The following is a 21,782-nucleotide window of genomic DNA, read 5'->3' as shown; positions in this document are numbered from 1 at the left end:
TTCTATCAATTTTGTTGACTTGATTATGATGGTAGTACATTTTAAATATAGAAAAATGTTCTTTGCATATGTCATATTATCTAATAAAGCATTTTAACTGCTTTATATATGCAAGGGTGATGCCACCTTTCTTATTAGATGCCATCATATAGCTATATATTACTAAAAGATGAGAAAATCAATAACCTTCCACTTGTAGAGCAATTATATCATTATTCAGGCTACACAAAGATCTTACATTAATCCCAATGCTCTGTAAACACTCCTAAGAAAACAGTATATTTGTTAAAGAAGAAAATACATATGCCCCAAATTCCCAAGTGTGTAAAAAACAACTCATATTGATTTAGTAATTATTGAACAAGTGTCCCAAAAGCTATGTAACATACTATTTTTAGCGATCACTTCCAAATCTTTGATGGTATTCCATACATTTGACTTTTGTATGTATAGTGAATTTTTAAACTAAGATGAAAAGGAATGATGAGAACACAGGAGAAGATTCAAGGTGTAAATGGAAAATTGTTTAAAAGTATAACTATTATCTCATGTTCATCCTTTTCAGTGGAATATGGATAGAAATAGTCCCAGGAGATGTCACTAACTTGTTTTTGTTCATTTATATTTAATGTCCTTTTGCCTGAGGAATAAAATAACCTGTTTTCTGTTATTGAATAAAGGTATTAAGACTTGAGTCTATCTTCTGTATGCTCCTTAATGGCATATTTGAGACAATTCGAATAGTATGTATTGGGATGAAAAGGATATTTATCTCATTATTTTCCCATGTATTTTAATTTCTCCTTCTAGATCCCTATTTTTTGAAAGTTTGTTATTCAAAGTAAAGTTGCTATTTATGAGTATTTGGTTGTAGTTGTAGTAGTCATAATAGTAGTTATAGTCATAAGTGTAGTAACTATAATTAGTATTTTTATAACTCTTTAGGGACATCTATATGGCACCATGATTAGAGTTTTATGCCTGGAATCAGAAAGACTTGAGTTCAAATTCAGCCTCAGATGCTTAATAGTTATGTGGCTTTGGTCAAGTCTCTTAATCCTGTTTGCATCAGTTTCTTAATCTATAAATTGATATGGGAAAGGAAATGGCAAATAACTCCATCATGGTTGCCAGAAAATCCCAAAATGGGCTCATAAAAGCCTATCTTATCTATTGTTATAGCAATGCTAAGATAGATGCTATCATTATATGCATTTTACAGATGAGAAAAGATGGCAAACAGAGGTAGCATGACTTGCCTATGATGAGGCAATATTGGAAATTGAGTCATCCTGACTCCAGTCCCATCATTTTTTCCACTGTGCCACCTAACCGCTAAGTAGGAAAAGTGAAAGAGAGCAGTGCCATAAAAACCCAGGGAAGAGTGGGTATTTAGGAGGATCATGTGGCCAACAGTGTTAAATGCTGTAGAGAGAGCAAGAAAGCTTAGGACTGAGAAAAAGCATTAGGTTTTTCAATGGAGAGTTCATTAATAACATTGGAGAAAATTGGCTGATTGGTATCTTTGCAATTTATTTCCTTAGAATGTTGCCTAAGAACACTGAGGTTTGAGAATTTTGTCTGTAGTTGTGAGAGGTGGAATTTGATCTCATCTTCCTCAGGCTGAATTGGCTTTCTTTTCACTAAGTTCTGTTGCTTTCCACATCATTATATGCAAAAATACCTTCAAATCAAACAATAGCATTTCTGGCTTGACATTCAAAAGAAAAAATGGCTTCATTATTTCCAGGTGTACTGAAGATGAACACCACATATTGTTCAATTCAGCTTTAATGGAGGAAACCTTGTTTTTATGATTTTAAAAAATAGATTTCTCTTAGATTAAGGATATATTTGACACTTAATTAGAGATAATTTTTCAAATGCAAGGTATAAACATCTTGTGTGGTCTTTAAGTGTTTATAGAGTTTTACATCATTTGCTTGTTTCTCCATTGGTATAAATGTAGGTCTATAGCCTTAACCTCTCAGGTTTCATTAGGAAACCAGAAATAGAAATGACTTATCTTTAATTTGTTTCCATTAAATATGTTTAATCTTTTTCATTACAAGCTGTGTGTAGTAGAATTGTAATTAATTATTATACCTAAGAGCAAATAATTTTGTTCAAGTTGACAAGCTATGCTTCATTTAACTCTTACTAATATCACTTTCATGGAAATAACATTGTGAAATACAGAGGCAAAATGTAGCTGGCACTGACACCTTTAGTCACATCATGTGAACAATCTATAACATTTTTCTTAATTTTTTGCATTTTCTTTACTTTTTCAAGGACAAAATCATAGATAAAACCAAGATTTTATGAAAAGCTGTAGGAATATTTGTGGTTTCAAAATTGTAATTGATGGAAAGAATCAGAGGAACATCTAAAAAGATGCAATAGATATTACAGAATAGATTTATCTTAAGTATATAATAATCAATGTGGTAATCAGCATTAAATAACATTCCGTTTCCTTCAAGAGCAATTTTTCTCCATAAAAATAATGCTTTCTCACATCTTCCCTCTCCTTAACACTACACACACACACACACACACACACACACACACACACACACACACACACACACTCAATTGTTCACTTGCATGCTTGCTTTTACTGTCTTTTGAAATAAAGTGACTAAGTAATCAAATTAGGACTGTAATTTATGGCATTGTTAATATGTTGAATGGTATTAACTGTCCTTTAGGGATAAAGTGAACAATAGGAACTCTTCTTTAGCAAAGAATATAATCATTATATTTGTTGTCAACTCATTCCTTCAACAAACAGTGATTGTACACCTAACAGATACAAGGTACTAGGCTGGTTCATGGAGTCATAAAATATTCTAATGGTTTTTAAGTCATGTGGAAGGGCCATAAATGCAAATGGGATTTTCTGTTTATTCTATATTTGCAGAAAATACAATTTAGTATGAATATTATTATTCTTAGATGTTCATGTATTTGTGTTGAGTTAAGAACCATTAGTTAACACAACTTAAGCAGTGAGATCCCATTTTTAAGGTAATTTTTAGAAAGCAGCCTATTATTTTTTAATGTTTTTATCTTTATTTTATTTTAATAAAGATCTCTTCATGTTTTCCAAACTTATATGATTTGTATTTTCTCCCTCTTTTCCCTCCCCCTCCCAGAGTGGAAAAGCAATTCAATCTGAGTTATACATGTATTATCACACAAAAGACATTACCATATTATTCATTTTTATAAGTGAATAATCTTGTAAAATGAAAACCCCAAATCATATGCCCAAATAAACAACTGATAAATCATATGTTTTCATCTGCATTTCTACTCTAACATTTCTTTCTCTAGAGGTAGATAGCATATGTTTTCATAAGGCCCCATAATTTTCCTGGCTCATTGTATTGCTGTTAGTAGCAAAATCTATCACATTTGATCATTCCATAATATTTCAGTTTCTGTGTTTATTTTTTTCCTATTTCTTCTTATTTTACTTTGCATCAGTTCATGTAGGTCTTTCCAGTACTTTCTGAAATTATCCTGTTCAGCATCCCTTATAAAACAATAATATTCCCTCAGAATCATATATCACAATTTGTTCAGTCATTTCCCAAATGAAGGACATTCCTTAAGTTTCCAATTCTTTGCCACTACAAAAGTGCAGGTATAAATAGTTTCTCTTTCTAACTCTTGCTGCTGAGTTTTACTGGAATATATAGAAATGTTGATGATTTCTGTGAGTTTATTTTGTATCCAGCAACTTTGCTAAAATTATTATTTCAACTAGTTTTTAGTTGATTTTCTAGTATTCTCTAAATATACCATTATATCATCCACAAAGAGATGTAGTTTAGTTTCTTTAATTTCTTCAATTCCTTTTTCTTCTGTTTTTACTAAAGCTAGCATTTCTGGTAAAATGTTAAGTAACAGTGATGATAATGGGCATCCTTGCTTTACTTTTGATCTCATTGGGAATGTTTATAACATCCCCATTGCATAGTATACTTGCTGATTGTTTTAAACAAATACTACTTATTATTTTAAGGAAAGACCTTTTTATTCCTATGCTTTCTAGTGTTTTCAATAGGAATATGTGTTTTATTTTGTCAAAGGCTTTTTCTCCATCTAGTGAAATAATAATGTGATTTGTTTATTTGACTATTGATATGGTCAAGTATGCTAATGGTTTTCCTAATATTAAGCCAGGATTGGCTAAATGACATGTCTAAAAGCTAATCCATGTCTTCCCTGTGCCAATGGTGGCTCTAGCTTAACCCAGGACCACCCAGAGGTCTGCCCCTTTGCACATATCTGTTAAAGGTCATATTCTCAAATAATTAAATCTTGATCCTTGCTGCAGCCCTTCCTAAATCCTTTTACTCTGAGTAGGGTGGAGATTGTAGTTTCAAGACCTGGTTCTGTCATTCCAAGTATTCTATTGTATCAATTCTAAAATCAATCATGACTCAAAGAACTTCCTGTTCTATGCTTAAGCATAGGTCAAAGCCCTTTCCATTGTTTAGCAAAAGGTTTCTGTCCTAAAGTAGTCTTAGGTAGGGAGGTAGAAGGATCCTCCCATGCCAAGGGGTTTCACATTCCAATAGAGTTCTTACTATCAGTAGGAAATTTTTTCCAGTATGAGATTTCCCAATGGGGAAATTTCCAACATTCATAAGTCTAAGAAATTTTAAGGTTTACAGGGGTCTGGTTGATATGGGCGGATTTTCTGTTAATTTAGGTTGCCTCAGACTAGTTCTCCCCAGCCTCCGAGGTTTCTTAGAGCGCAGGGCCCCTGTGTTCAGCCCAATGACCCAGGCGATCAGCGCAGTCCACCCAGGTGTTCAGCTCTGCCCAGGTGCTCTGTGCAACCACTCCTGAGTTCAGTTCCTCAGCCCCCTGTGCTCAGTGCACTATTCTCCCGTGAAATTGCCCTGAGATGTTGTTTCCTTGCAGTCTTTAGATCCCAAGAACCCTGGTGTGCCCCCCCCAGACAGAGAAGCTCCTCACTCACTCGCTGTCCCAGTGAGCACTTTGATAGCTTACTTTGGTTTGGTGGGGGGGAGGAGGGACGGCTCAGTTCACGTTTTTTTGTGAGCTTTTCCTCCTACTTATAGTGTGGAAATGTTCAAACCCCACATACCTTTGTTTCTGTGGGGGTACTGGAGAGTCCCTCCATTCTTCCAAAGGTGATTTTTATGCTCTTTTGAGGTAGTCTATTTCGTTCAGTGCTGGGGAGGGGAAGCAAGTCGCATCTAGATTGCAGCCATGTTTACCTGGAAGTCCCTGCTTATTTAATTTTTACAATGACTGTTAGATGCTTTGCACTTAGTTTCAATGGTTATGATATTATGTCTCTTGTGAACACTGTCAGGGGTTTGGTGATTTCCCCATAACATGGAATCCTTTGTCTACAGAACCAAGTTGTTCCACAAAATGCCCTGAGTTGCTTCTTTGTTTTAAGTGCAGTTAAGTTTTGGATGACTGCAATTCTTTTCTGAGAGTTGTAATATGACCATTCTGCTAGCACAAATCCTAGGCATTCCACTTGAAGAAGACACCTTTGTATTTTTGATTTGGAAATCATATGTCAGCTTTTGAATAATTCTATTAGCAGGTGCTTACTATCTCTCTGACATGCTTAAGCAGTGGGCAATGCTAACAGAAAGTCTTCAACAAAATGGATCAGTCTGCTATTCTTAGATCTTTAGTCAAAATTTGGGAGAACAACATTGAAATTTCCATGTGCTCTTGTGGAAGAAGACACCATGTGTATGGGAACCTTTCCACGTGAAAGCAAAAATCTTTTGGGAATCTTTGTGTTTTGGGATTGAAAAGAATGCAGAGTAGAATTCAACCACCATGAAATATTTAGCATTGCTTGGTATTGATGAAATTAGAGTAGAGAGACTTGGCACCATTGGATCTCTCTTAATTACTTGGTTGGTAATGGCCTTCAAATCCTGGAAAAATCTGCACACTAGCTTTCCATTTTCATGTACTTTTTTTTTTGGATTGGCAACATTGGTGTATTATATGCTGACTTGCAAGGGATAATTATCTTTTGTTTTAGCAAGGACTCTATCACTGGTATAATTCATTCTATGACTTCTTTAGATAGTAGATAGTATTGTACTGATGGAACTAGACCACCTCTGGTTGTAATCTGGACAGGGAAAGCTGATTTTCATAAACCCACATCAGTGAAAGATGTTGCCCACAAACTTCTGGGATGTCTGTAGCAATTGTGTAGATTTGAGTCTTTTCTATATCTTGACTTTCCAAGAATAGCACTGGGAACAAATTCAAGGATTCTTCTGGCAATTCCAGAGAAATATCACCATCCAGGGTACACACTATAGTTGCTCTTAATTTGTATAACAAATCTCTTCCCTAGGAGGTTTATATGGGAGTTTGGTATTAATAAAAAAGAGTGTTCAACAGATAATGGCCCTGGTGACACCATTCTTGGTGGCAGATTTTTAACTTCAAAAAGAGTTCTCAAAATGCCCCCAACCTTCACTGAGCCTATTTAATTGCACTGTGAATCAGGTGAATTAATCAAAATGGATCTAAATGCCCCAGTGTCCAATAAACAGTCATATATGACATTGTTAATTTTCAGGGTAACATGAGGTTCTTTACTATTGAGGGGAGAATAAACTGGAATGATAGGAGTTAATATTTCTGGATCAGGAAATTTAAATTCTTCAGCCTGTGCTTCAAATTTTTCAGTATCTGTTTCTATACTTCCTTCTCCCATAGTAAACCTTAATGATGCAGCTTGTGCTCCTTTTTGGGATTCCTGTCTTTGAATATTTGCATTTTGGATTTGGATATATTTTGGACATACACTATTTCTCATATAATTTACTAATTTATTTGCTTGAGCTTGGTTATTACCCTGGTTACTATATACTTTGCTATTTGTCCCCATCAAAAATTTCAAGTATTAAATATTCCTTTTGCTTTTTGCTCAATGTCCCAGGTGTTTTTTTGCATGTGGTCTGTGAAAGCTAATTGCTGAATTTTCCTCCTCTTCTTCTGGATTCATCAGTGTGACATATTGTGCCCTAGGACTATATCTGTTCCACAGCAGATCGGGCTTGAAAGGGCTCAGGACTATAGACTTCTGGGCTGCACTATGGGCTAGTACTAGGACCTGGGACTTCTAGGGGTGGATCTGAGGTGCTCCTTTGCTGGTTTAGTTCCTGTCCTGGGATCCAAAAGTTAGCCTACACCCAAATGCAAAACTTAGCACATTAAGTGGGGGAGTGGGGTGCTCAAACACTTCTCTGTTTGCAGTTTTGTTTCTGGTTCCCTTTGTCCCATGAAAATCAACATTCTCTTCCTACCTTTCAGTTTGTGTTGGTGGGTAGAAGCCCCTCACTCCTTGCTCTTTGCTTTTTGAATTCTGTTATTTTGAGGACATTTTTAAAGATTGGTTTGGAAGGATTGTCAGAGCAGTTTAAGCTTCTGCTGCTACTAAGCCACGATCTTGGCTGCTATCCCAGCCTATTATTCTAGCCAATTGTTTTTCATTTATTTGTTTTTAATAGGATAAACTGAATCTTTTTTAAAATGCTTTTCTTTTTTTCTTTGTTAGAAGAAATGTTTCAGATGTTGTGACCTGGAGCACCTGTTGCTCAAAAGTATGTTATTACACATTTTTTAAATGTCAATCTCCCTGTCTCTGCCTGGATTTAATATATGGACTGTCTATTATTCTGAATTGTTGATTGTGTACTTAAAGTTTCAGAATTTTGCCAATAGATTTGTATTAGAATTTTAAAACATAAGATACATACTACATTTAGAACATGACACAATCATCCCATTTGGGTTGTTAGGATGAAAAAAATTAAAATTCTCAGACTCAGAGGAATATTGAAATACATTCAGCTTATCACATACTAATCTTTTATCATATATTGTCAATAAAGTCCAAAGGACTTCCATAAAATAATAATTAAATGGCACATAGTATTATTTATTTAGTTTGTGAACTGTGGATCATTGATGGAGAAAGGACAATTGGGGAATTATAAAAATAAACCTAGTTTATTGAATCAAACTTACTGATTATTAAGCATCTTGCAGAAATTGCATGTTTACTTTAGGTGAGCTGCAAAATGATTCATAGATTCCATTTTTTTGTATCCTGAAATTATAGATCTTTCACTGAGGATTAGAATTCAACATTTCTTCTCTATGTACTCTTGTTAGGATCACAGAGACAGACTGAGTTGTAAGGGAACTTAAAACTCCTTTTATCCAACACCTTATTTTTTAGAAAAGGGGAAATGGAAGCATAAGAGGAAGAGTGACTTTTTATTAGATCATATAAGCAGCAAATGGTGAGTCATTTAATTTTTCTCAATCTTTGTTTCCTTAGTTAAATGAAGAATATAGCTACCTTGCGACCAACCTCAAAGTTATTGTGAGGAAAATTCTGTGTAAACCATAGCATTCTAGGAAAATATAAACTATATTTTCATATTTCTGGGAATATGTGATATCCCCACAATGAGAATGGATCAGTATTAGAGATGATTCAAAATTGTTAGAGCTCTGTATTCCTGTCTCCCTTTAACTTTTCTCATACCAATGATGGGACTTCATCTAGCCAAGTGTTTTCATTAATTTTTAATAGATAACTATTATAATAGTATAGATATTTTCATCTAAGTTTTCTTTATTTTGAAGACTTAAGCAACAAAGGGCAGTACTATACATCACTGAATTGAATGAAATTGATTTGGATGTTATATTTCCTATCAAATTGTTACTGAATAATTTCACTAAAAATCTTACAAATTCATTAAGGAAGATAATGCACCTCTGAAATACGTTAACATTTATAGGGTATGATTTCTTTTCCTGGTGAGCTGTGAGAATAATTTGCTATGCAACATAAATTATTCTCTTGAAGGATATGAGATAAAAAGCTTCATGATTCTATGAAACAAAATTAAAACATTTTATAAAATCTAAGTAATAATAGTGTCATGTTCTTAAAAACTAACATAGAATTGTCCTGTAGTTAGTAATTCCTTGTTAAAATCCACCGTCAGATACTTTGGAGTTATGTGACCTTGACAAGTCGCTTAACCTCTCTTTGATTCAGTTTTCTCATCTGTAAAATGGGATAATAATAGCATCAATTCTAAAGGTGGTTGTGCTATATAAAGGTTAGTTATCATTATTTTCATAAATTTATCAGTGCTTCAAAGGTTAATTAACATCAAAATAACTTTTATAAAATACATTATTTTTAAAGAATTAATTGCAGAAAGTATTCTGTATTCTTATCATTTCATATCAAATATTTTCTCATTCCTCCCATATTGGAAAATATAGAAAAAATAGAAGTAGCTTATCAAAATTGTCAGAGGCTGGCTTCATAAGCAGTAGGACATCACAGAGTGTTAGCTATATGACATTTATTAAGAGTATTTGGGCTCTTGTGTCCTTAGTGAATTTTCTAGGCTATAAATAGTAGAATTGTTGTGATATGCATTAGTAGAAGGAGTTTCACAATAAGAAATTCCTTAGAAAGAAAGATCAGTGGAATAGACTTGGGGTAAATGACCTCAGCAAGACAGTCTATGATAAGCCCAAAGATCTCATCTTTTGGGACAAAACTCAACTATTTGATAAAAAAAAAACAGCTGGGAAAATTGGAAGGCAGTATGAGAGAGATTAGGGTTGGATCAACATCTCATACCCTACACCAAGATAAACTCAGAATGGGGGAATGACCTGAATATAAAGAAGGAAATTATAAGTGAATTAGGTGAAAACAGAATAGTATACATGTCAGATCTTTGGGAAAGGGAAGATTTTAAGACCAAGCAAGACTTAGAAAAAATCATAAAATGTTAAATCAATAATTTTATTACATTAAATTAAAAAGGTTTTGTACAAACAAAACCAATGCAACCAAAATTAGAAGGGAAACAACAAATTGAGAAAATTTTTTCATAACAAAAACCTCTGACAAATGTCTAATTACTCAAATTTATAAAGAGCTAAATCAATTGTATAAAAAATCAAGCTATTCTCCAATTTATAAATGAGCAAGGGACATGAATAGACAATTTTCAGATAAAGAAATCAAAACTACTAATAAGCACATGAAAAAATGTCCTAAATCTCTTATAATCAGAGAAATGCAAATCAAAACAACTCTGTGGCAACACCTCATACCTAGCTGATTAGCTAACATGACAACAAAGGAAAGTAATGAATGTTGAAGGGGATATCAAAAGTTGGGACATTAGTGCATTGGTGGTGGAGTTGTGAATTTATCTAACCATTCTGGAAGGCAATTTGGAACTATGCCTAAAGGGCACTAAAAGACTGTCTGTCCTTTGATCCAGCCATAGCACTACTGGTTTTGTACCCTAAAGAGATAACAAGGAAAAAAACTTGTACAAGAATATTCATAACTGCACTCTTTGTGGTGGCAAAAATTTGGAAAATGAAGGGATGCCCTCCAAATGGAGAATGGCTGAGCAAATTGTGGTATATATTGGTGATGGAAAACTATTTTACTCAAAGGAATAATGAACTGGAGGAATCCTATGTGAACTGGAATGACCTCCAGGAATTGATGCAGAGCAAAAGGAGCAGAAAGAGGAGAACATTGTACACAGAGACTGATACACTGTGGTACAATCCAATGTAATGGACTTCTCCATTAGTGACAATGCAGTAATCCAGAACAATTCAGAGGGATTTATGAGAAAGAACACTATCTACATTCAGAGGAAAAACTGGGAGTAGGAACACAGGAGAAAACAACTGCTTGACTACATGGGTCAATGGGGATATGATTGTGGATGTAGACTCTAAATTTCCTAGTGCAAACATTATCAACATGGAAATAGGTTTTGATCAAGGAAACATGTAAAATCCAGTGGAATTGCATGTCGGCTAAAGGGGATGGGGGGAGAATATGATTCTTGTAACCAAGGGAAAATGTTCTAAATTGAATAATTAAATAAAATGTTAAAAAATTTAAAAATTTAAAAATATTAAAAAAAGAAATTCCTTATAGAAATCTCAGATCTGGTTACTACTCTTCCCTTTCTTTGCACTCTACAAGTGACTAAAAATATTAACAATACTTTATACTCAGGTAACTGACATTTTTAAAACCTTTATTGTCCCCAAAGAGACTCTCACTAACTCCAAAATTTTGAAATTTGCCATCAAAAGATGATAGGAATAATTCAGAATATCAATTTGTTGGGAAAGGGGTTTAAATTAAATAATAGATTATCAGCTTTGCTATGGATGTCATATATTCTCTAGTCCAACCCATGTAGAACAAATCCAGAGTCACAAGCAACAATTTTAGTTGCTTGGGGTCAGCATCCTGTTCAGAGAAAACAGCACAAATTCATCCTTGAGTCAATTTTGCAATCCAAAAGGAGAGATAATTAAGTAGACACTTTGTCAAATAAAAAGGGAATTTGATAATTATATTAACAATATTTTGTGTCGTCTATATTCTGATAATTGGGGCAAAGCTCTGATTGTCTTGCTCTTTATGTGAATCACAACAAATTTCATCTGCAATATCACACATTCACTCTGCAGATATGTGAATATGATATATATGATATATGATCCATGTCCCTCCTAGCACCTCTCCTCTATGGCCTAAAAATTCTCCATGATTTTTATAATTCATTGTTTCAAATATATGGGAAATGAGTATGAGGTATTAAAGGGTGTATAGATATAATTTATTAACTATAATAACTTAAAGGCATATATTAATTTTTCAAGGAATTTTGGATATAACTTAACCTTGATTACCTAATTGATAGAGTGATTTTAAAAAACACTCTCTTTATATGTATATATACATATATATATATGAGAGAGACTATATGTACATATATTTATATCACTAGTAAAATAAATTAAAAATTTTAATATTGTATAATTTAAAAATTAATCAGACCTTGTAGACATTTAACAGAAAAAAAAATTCAGTTTTAGTGTGCCTAAATTCAGTTAACTCAGAAACCTTTGGTATGGATTGGGTACATTTGAATCAAAACATTTATTATATATTTGCAACACTTTTGGCTGAAGTTGTATACTACTAGGGGAACAGAGCTATTTGTGAGAGCCTCATTGGGAACATTTAGAATTGGCAAAATCACTTGGTATCCATCTGTGTTAAATCAAAATGTACATCTGACTGGAGCGTCGCTTCATGCCTGTGTTTTTCTCAACATGTTCAGTTTCAAATTCATTTTTGCCAGCATTATGAAGATAGTTGAAGCTGGTGACATTTTATGCTTATTTTTAAGTTAAATGTTGGTAAATAGGTTTGTAGATCTTGGTAGGCCTCTGTCATGGTGTTTTTTTTGGCCACCCTACCAGTAGCTTTCAAGCTCAATCTCTCTCCCACACATTAACCAGTTAGAGTATTATCACATTTCCTTCTTAACTCTCTCTCTCTCTCTCTCTCTCTCTCTCTCTCTCTCTCTCTCTCTCTCTCTCTCTCTCTCTCTCTCTCCCTCTCTCTTTTTCTCTCTCTCTTTCTCTCCCACATATACATGTATGATGTATGGAATATGTGAAAAAATCCATTTCTCCATTTAAGAAGTCACAAATAAGCATTTTAGTAGAAACTACCATCTCCCAAATGACCCCAAGCAGAAATTGGTGAAGTGAAGTAGTGTTTCTCCTTACCAGTCCTAGTAGCAGTACACATGAAAATATTCAATTTTTTTGTGCACTGTTATTCTTCTCTTCTTTAGCCAATCAACTTGAACTCCTTACTACCCTTCCAAAGAAATGAGCATTCATGTCAATAGTAGAAAGAAGAAAGAAGTGATTGTCTATAGCAATAACATATTTTTCTGCTCTTTACCTTTCCTCACTTCCCATGAACCTTTCAGCAGCTAGGAGAGGTAAGATTGGGTAGGAGAAAAGATGAGATGATTATTTAATTACACTGATTTATATGATATAGTAAAATATACATTTGCTAAGTTCAGGGATTATTTTGTTTCTGGACTTACATCTTGAGTACCTACAGTGTGCAGAGTACCTGCACATAATAGGCAAGTAATAAAATTTTATTGGAAGGAAAGACAGATTTTCCTACATATAAGCAAAATAGTAGGCGAGATTGTGGTACAAATATGGTAATGTTATAGTTATGCTAGCCCCATGTCATTATTCTAGTTCTCCTGCTTTTGCTAAACTAAAGATTTTTTTTCTCTTTTTTTTTGAATTTTATTATATTTTATTTGATCATTTCCAAGCATTATTCATTAAAGACATAGATCATTTTCTTTTCCTCCCCCCACCCCCCATAGCCAATGCGTAAATCCACTGGGTATTACATGTTTTCTTGATTTGAACCCATTGCTATGTTGATAATATTTGCATTAGAGTGTTCATTTAGAGCCTCTCCTCTTTCATGTCCCCTCAACCACTGTATTCAGGCAGTTGCTTTTCCTCGGTGTTTCTACTCACATAGTTTATCCTTTGCTTATGAATAGTGTTTTTTTTTCTCCTAGATCCCTGCAAATTGTTCAGGGACATTACACCGCCACTAATGGAGAAGTCCATTACGTTCAATTATACCACAGTGTATTAGTCTCTGTGTACAATATTCTCCTGGTTCTGCTCCTCTCGCTCTGCATCACTTCCTGGAGGTTGTTCGAGTCTCCATGGAACTCCTCCACTTTATTATTCCTTTTAGCACAATAGTATTCCATCACCAACATATACCACAATTTGCTCAGCCATTCCCCAATTGATGGGCATCCCCTCGTTTTCCAGTTTTTGGCCACCACAAAGAGCTCAGCTATGAATATTTTTGTACAAGTCTTTTGGTCCATTATCTCTTTGGGGTACAGACCCAGCAGTGCTATGGCTGGATCAAAGGGTAGATATTCTTTTGTTGTCCTTTGGGCATTGTTCCAAATTGCCCTCCAGAATGGTTGGATCAGTTCACAACTCCACCAGCAATGAATTAATGTCCCTACTTTGCCACATCCCCTCCAGCATTCATTACTTTCCTTTGCTGTTATGTTAGCCAATCTTCTAGGTGTGAGGTGATACCTCAGATTTGTTTTTATTTGCATCTCTTTGATTATAAGAGATTTAGAACACTTCTTCATGTGCTTATTAATAGTTTTGATTTCTTTATCTGAGAACTGCCTATCCATGTCCCTTGCCCATTTATCAATTGGAGAATGGCTTGATTTTTTGTACAGTTGATTTAGCTCTTTATGAATATGAGTAATTAAACCTTTGTCAGATTTTTCTATGAAGATTTTTCCCAATTTGTTGTTTCCCTTCTGATTTTAGTTTCATTGGTTTTGTTTGTACAAAAGTTTTTAGTTTGATGTAGTCAAAATTATTTATTTTACATTTTGTGATTCTTTCTATATCTTGCTTGGTTTTAAAACCTTTCCCCTCCCAAAGGACTGACATGTATACTATTCTGTGTTTACCCAATTTACTTATGGTTTCCTTCTTTATGTTTAAGTCACTCACCCATTTTGAATTTATCTTGGTGTAGGGTGTGAGGTGTCGATCTATTCCTAGTCTCTCCCACACTGTCTTCCAATTTTCCCAGCAGTTTTTATCGAATAGTGGATTTTTGTCCCAAAAGCTGGAATCATTGGGTTTATCGTATACTGTCTTGCTGAGGTCGTTTTCCCCCAGTCTATTCCACTGATCTTCCTTTCTGTTTCTTAGCCAGTACCAAATTGTTTTGATGACTGCTGCTTTGTAATATAGTTTAAGGTCAGGGACTGCAAGGCCCCCATCATATGTGTTTTTTTTCATTATTTCCCTGGATATCCTTGATCTTTTGTTCTTCCAAATGAACTTTGTTATGTTTTTTTCTAAATCAGTGAAGAAGTATTTTGGTAGTTCAATGGGTATGGCACTAAATAGATAAATAAGTTTGGGTAGGATGGTCATTTTTATTATATTGGCTCGTCCTATCCATGAGCAGTTAATGTTTTTCCATTTGCTCAAGTCTAGTTTTAGTTGTGTGGCGAGTGTTTTGTAGTTGTGTTCATATAGTTCCTGTGTTTGTCTTGGGAGGTAGATTCCTAGGTATTTTATTTTGTCTAAGGTGATTTTGAATGGAACTTCTCTTTCTAGTTCTTGCTGCTGAGCTGTGTTGGAGATATATAGAAAAGCAGATGATTTATGTGGGTTTATTTTGTATCCTGCAACTTTGCTAAAGTTGTTGATTATTTCAATTAGCTTTTTGGTTGAGTCTCTAGGATTCTTTAAGTAGACCATCATGTCATCTGCAAAGAGTGGTAACTTGGTCTCCTCCTTGCCTATTTTGATGCCTTCAATTTCTTTTTCTTCTCTAATTGCTACTGCTAGTGTTTCTAGTACAATGTCAAATAGTAGAGGTGATAATGGGCATCCTTGTTTTACTCCTGATCTTATTGGGAATGCATCTAGTTTATCCCCATTGCAGATGATATTAGCTGATGGTTTTAGATATATACTGTTTATTATTTTTAGGAATGACCCTTCTATTCCTATGCTTTCTAGTGTTTTTATTAGGAATGGGTGTTGTATTTTATCAAAGGCTTTTTCTGCATCTATTGAGATAATCATGTTGTTCTTGCTGGTTTGCTTGTTGATGTGGTCAATTATGTGGATGGTTTTCCTAATGTTGAACCAGCCCTGCATCCCTGGTATAAATCCTACTTGATCATGGTGAATGATCCTTCTGATCACTTGCTGGAGTCTTTTTGCTAGTATCCTATTTAAGATTTTTGCATCTATATTCATTAGGGAGATTGGTCTATAGTTTTCTTTCTCTGTTTTTGACCTGCCTGATTTTGGAATCAGTACCATGTTTGTGTCGTAAAAGGAGTTTGGTAGAACTCCCTCTTTGCTTATTATGTCAAATAGTTTGTATAGTATTAGGATTAACTGTTCTCTGAATGTTTGATAGAATTCACTGGTGAATCCATCAGGCCCTGGGGATTTTTTCTTAGGAAGTTCTTTGATGGCTTGTTGGATTTCATTTTCTGATATGGGATTATTTAAGAATTCTATTTCCTCTTCTGTTAGTCTAGGCAGTTTGTATTTTTGTATATATTCATCCATTTCTCCTAAATTGGTGTATTTATTGCCATATAATTGGGCAAAGTAATTTCTAATGATTGCCTTAATTTCCTCTTCATTGGAGGTGCTATCCCCCTTTTCATCTTTAATGCTGTTAATTTGCTGTTCTTCCTTCCTTTTTTTTAATTAGATTGACCAGTACTTTCTCTATTTTGTTTGCTTTTTCAAAGTACCAGCTTCTTGTCTTATTTATTAAATCAATAGTTCTATCACTTTCGATTTTATTAATTTCTCCCTTAATTTTTAGGATTTCTAGTTTGATTTTCTGCTGGGGGGTTTTAATTTGATCGCTTTCGAGTTTTTTCATTTGCATTTCCAATTGATTGATCTCTGCTCTCCCTTGTTTGTTAATATAAGCATTCAGGGATATGAATTTACCTCTGATTACCACTTTGGCTGCATCCCAAAAGGTTTGAAAGGATGTCTCGCCATTGTCATTTTCCTCAATGAAATTATTAATTGTTTCTATGATTTCTTCTTTAACTAAATGGTTTTGGAGTATCATATTGTTTAATTTCCAATTGGTTTTAGATTTGGTTTTCCATGTACCATTACTAATCATTATTTTTATTGCCTTGTGATCTGAGAAGGCTGCATTCATTATTTTTGCTTTTCTGCATTTGTGTGCTATGTTTCTATGACCTAATGTATAGTCAATTTTTGTGAATGTGCCATGTGGTGCTGAGAAGAAGGTGTATTCCTTTTTATCCCTATTTATTTTTCTCCATATGTCTATTAATTCTAATTTTTCTAAGATTTCATTCACTTCTTTTACCTCTTTCTTATTTATTTTTTGATTTGATTTATCTAAATTTGATAATGGTTGGTTTAAGTCTCCCACTAATATGGTTTTACTGTCTATTTCTTCCTTCAATTCTCCTAGTTTCTCCATTAGAAATTTGGGTGCTATATTATTTGGTGCATACATGTTGATTAATGATATTTCCTCATTGTCTAAAGTCCCTTTTAAGAAAATATAATTACCTTCCCTATCCCTTTTGATCAGGTCTATTTTTGCATTGGCTTTATCAGATATCATGATTACCACTCCTGCCTTCTTTCTGTCAGTTGAGGCCCAGAAGGTCTTACTCCATCCTTTAATTCTGACCTTGTGGGTGTCTACCCGCCTCATGTGTGTTTCTTGAAGACAACATATGGTAGGGTTTTGGATTCTAATCCATTCTGCTATTCGTCTACGTTTTATGGGTGAGTTCATCCCATTCACATTCAAAGTGATGATTGTCATTTGTGGACTCCCTGGCATTTTGATATCCTTCCCTAATTCTAACCTTTTCTTCTTTGGCTCTACCTTTTAGTCCAGTGATTTACTTTGAATCAGTCCCCCTTGTCCCCTCCCTTGATGTTTCCCTTTTTATTCCCTCCCTTTTTGTTCCTTCCCCCTCCCCCCTCTCTTTCCCTCCCTTTTTGTTTTCCCTCTCCCCCTCCCCCCCCCTTGGTTTTCCCTTCTCCCTACCCTTGTTGGGTAAGATAGAATTCAAGATCCCAATGGATCTGGATGTTTTTCCCTCTCAGAGTTGATTTCCCTGAGATTAAGGTTTAAGTAAAAAAAAAACCCTCTCTTCCTCTCCTTCTTATAGGAGTTTTCTTCCCCTCCCCTTCCCATGTGAAAATCTTTTTGTGAAAAAGATTATTCTATTTGGTCTTTCTTTACCCCCTATTTATACATTACATTTTCCCCCACATATTAGTATACATAGATTGATATAAATGTAGTCCTTATAGAAGAGAGTTTGAGTAAAAGAAGAAGATAACATTTTTCCCTTTTCCTTAATATTTACCTTTTCAGGTATTCCTTGCTCTTTGTTTTTCAGTATCAAACTTTTCACAGAGCTCTGGTCTTTTCTTTGCAAAAAGTTGGAAGTCTTCTATTTTGTTGAATGCCCATACTTTCCCTTGGAAGTATATAGTCAGTTTTGCTGGGTAGCTGATTCTTGGTTGAAGACCCAGCTCTCTTGCCTTTCTGAAGATCATGTTCCATGCCTTACGATCATTCAGAGTAGAACTTGCAAGGTCTTGTGTGACCCTGATTGGCATTCCTTTATATCTAAATTGTCTTTTTCTGGCTTCCTGTAGGATTTTTTCTTTTGTTTGATAGCTTTGGAATTTGGCAATTACATTCCTGGGAGTTGTCTTTTTGGGGTTTAGTGTAGAAGGTGTTCTGTGAGCTCTATGAGTGGCTGTATTGCCCCCTTGTTCTAGAATCTCTGGGCAATTTTCTTTGATTATATCTTGTATCACGATGTCGAGTTTGGTGTTTATTTCTGGCTTTTCTGGAAGTCAAATTATTCTTAAATTATCTCTTCTGCCTCTATTTTCCAGATCTGTCACCTTGTCGGTGAGATATTTTATGTTCTCTTCTAATTTCTTGGTATTTTGGCTTTGCTTTATTAATTCTTGCTCTTTTACACGATCGTTGTCTTCCAGCTGCCTGATTCTGGCCTTTAAAGCCTGGTTTTCCTTTTCACTTTGGTCAAATTGGTTTTGTATATGCGTGAATTCCTTTTGCATTATTTCCCACTTTTCCTCCCAGAAGGCTTCCATCTTTTTGGTCATTTCTGATTCAAATTCTTCATGGGTTTGTGGAGAGTTTCCATTTCCTTTGGAAGGTTTCGGGGCATTTTCTTGCGTATCGTCTTCTATCTCCTCTGTATTTTGGATTTTGGCTCCATAGAATGTGTCCAAAGTTGCCCCTTTCTTCTTATTTTTCTTGGGATTTTGGGGCTTCTGTGCTTCTGTGGAGTTTGCCATCTCTGAATGTGGAGGATTAGCTTTCTTATCTCTGTCTGGTGTTCAGAGGCTTTAGTCCTGGGCAGATTGTCGGTTCTATGAGCTTTCCCTGGGTTAAACAGTGTATGCCTTCAGGCAATGTCTTTCACTGGAACTGGAAAGGAAGGGTCAGACCAGGGGGCCACAATCTCCCCCGGTTCTCTCTGTTTCCCTGCTGCTAAGGTGCCCCCTCGACTGGGTCGGGTTGCTTTCCGGAAGTTGCCTTCAGAATAACTGGCCGTGAGGCTGTTTTGTCGGCCCTGAGGGTTGCTGTTGTTTCAGAGGACCCTGCTCTCTGAGTGGGGCAGGGCTGCGGCTTCCCGGAGCCTTGGACTCTGCGCTCCTACCCCTTAGGTCCAAGTGATCTCGGGTTCTGGCTTTTGCGGGGGGCCGTACCTTTTGATCCAGGTCCAGGTCCAGGAGGAGGATTCCCAGGGTCTGTGCTGTTGATTGTTTTGAATTTCTGTGCCTTAGGAGCTTATAGTTTGAGATTGGTCGGGAAAGGTTTTCCAAAAATCTGAACTTTAGCTTTCTCTAAGCCGCCATCTTGACCGGAAGTCCTAAACTAAAGATTAAGCTTTCATAAGGCTTAAAAAGAAATGATTTTTTAAAACAATAAAGCTAATTTTAAAATTCCACTACTTTTTAAAGAGTAAAATATAAACATATTCAACATATATTGTGAATTCTCTATTTTAACAAAACATTGTGGCTGGCATATTTTGGAAAATTAGATATTATTCATGTTCTTCCATTTATATAGCAGAAAGTATAAATTTTCTATAGCAAATATAGATAGATGAATTTCTGTGACAATGGGTACAATATATATTTGTTTTGATTACTAGAATTGAAAAGCAGAATGGAAGGAATGTATGTTTGTCCTAATAGAAGCTAGTTTTCCAGAAACTCACTCTATGTGATTCATGTATGATCCTCCTATGGTTTTTTAATCATCCAAGGATTCTTTCCAATGACATATAATAAATGCCAGGGGCATTGTTGGCACATACTGAATTATTGCCTGGATTCAATATTTTCTATTAATATAATTTTATTTGCACATATTTTAAAGGACTAATGTTAAAGTAATGCCTTCTTAAGTTAGTAATATGGAATCAATACCATATGTTTCTAATTTGGGCTCAAAGGAGCAAAGTTTATTATAAAATAAAGAATAATAAAAATGAAAGTGAGATGCTGTCAGGAGATCTTCACATTTATCATTGCTGTGAATGTATTCACATTCATTTTCTTATTTTTATTGAATAAACTATAAACACAATTGAAAATTAGGAAATTCTTATGTCAAGACAAGGAAAAGTTCTTCTGTCAGTGTGGTGACTTGGGAGGCTGTCAAACTGAAATTTCACTAGGGATACTATACCTTGACCTTTGCCCTTACCTTCTTTTTCTATTTTCTGACTTAATAGAAAAGAGAGTTTGCAAAGTCTTACAGAACTGACAGTCCCTTATAGAATGTAGTCTATTTCTAATTTCCATATATTTCCTTCAAATGGAATTGCTCTGGGAACACATTTGCCTTCAGCTTTGACAGGTGTAAAAAAGTAAATCAGCAGCATGGTGATTGAAATGTTATACTGACTTATTCTAAAATCAACATGATGGCTGACAAAAGACAGGGGCATTGTTGGGTCAGGTGAAGTCATTTTCATAATCCTTTTACCCCTATTTTAAGTTCCTGGAGCAAAGAAAATCCTGTGTCAAAGAGTATTAGCACCACCTGTTACCAACCTGCCTCAAGAGTTTGGCATGAAGAACACACATCCAGACTTTTTTTTTCTATGTGATATTTTCATTTAAAATTTATTGTCATTCCAAATTTACCCCATCTCATATCATTTAACCCATCTTTTGTGTACTTTTAGAACCTACATATTTGAGGAGAGGTGTGTTTCTTTTAGGTGTACTTCTTTTTAACTTGAAAAAGATTTATTAGTCTGTACAAGTGAGTTTTGAGAAACCGCTGCAACTTGTTACAGTGAATTCAAGATTTTCATTGCAATAGTATTTCTGCATACATCAGAATCCAGAACCTATAGAATGCCTTTTCTCAAACTGTACCTTGGTGCTTTCTCCCAGACCCCAAATACCTGGAACTAAGGTTCAGAATATCAACTAGCCATTTAAAGTGATCATATGATACATATCTTCATAACAAACAAGCTACAGTTGAGATATTTGGACAAAAACTACCAATATTTATGAAAAATGGCTTTAATATGTGCTAAGTACTATTATGAACAAATCACAATGAACACACTAATTTCATATTCCTCTGGAACAAAGTGGCAGGGAAAAACTTGACTGCCACTGTTATAGGCTGCATTACAAAACCTACAGCGCAAAAGGGCCGTGAATCTAATATATATCACAGGTTTAAAAGTCTAGTTAGGCAACTGAGTCATTCATTGAAGTGAATTAAAAAGTAAGTCCTAATTATGTTATTTCACTGCTAGTTCAGAAGCATCATCAGAGAAATGAAGGTGACATTTTTTGTTAAGTTCTTAAAAAAGAAAATCTGTAACATCTTCCTTGAAAAGCTGTAAGAAATGTTAAACCTGCAAAGGAATTCATCACTTATAGCTCCCAGAGTGTCTAGAAGTTATACAAAACAATTCAATAATCACACAAAATTAACCAACAGGAGAAGAAAATGCAGACAGACAGCTTCACAACAGATATTTGTTGGCTGGATTAAAAAAATACGTGTTCACTGTAGCTCATAAAAACGAGTGCACTGAGTAATTCACATCCATTTTATGTTACATAAAAAAAAAGACTGAAAGTTGTAGTTTGTGTATGCTTAGTATAAACATTTTACCTAGGAAAGCTGATCA

The 21,782-nt window shown here is 34.8% G+C and overlaps 1 protein-coding gene across 1 annotated transcript in view; it reads left to right on the top strand.

Annotated features, from left to right (window-relative positions):
• The window catches only part of MACROD2 (mono-ADP ribosylhydrolase 2), a 2,426,984-nt gene that overhangs the window by 527,771 nt on the left and 1,877,431 nt on the right, over positions 1 to 21,782 (top strand). The window lies entirely within an intron of this gene.

This window comes from Monodelphis domestica, chromosome 1 (assembly GCF_027887165.1).
Source record: "Monodelphis domestica isolate mMonDom1 chromosome 1, mMonDom1.pri, whole genome shotgun sequence".
In the NCBI taxonomy this organism is placed as follows: domain Eukaryota; kingdom Metazoa; phylum Chordata; class Mammalia; order Didelphimorphia; family Didelphidae; genus Monodelphis; species Monodelphis domestica.
This window is presented reverse-complemented; position numbering and strand designations above follow the sequence as displayed.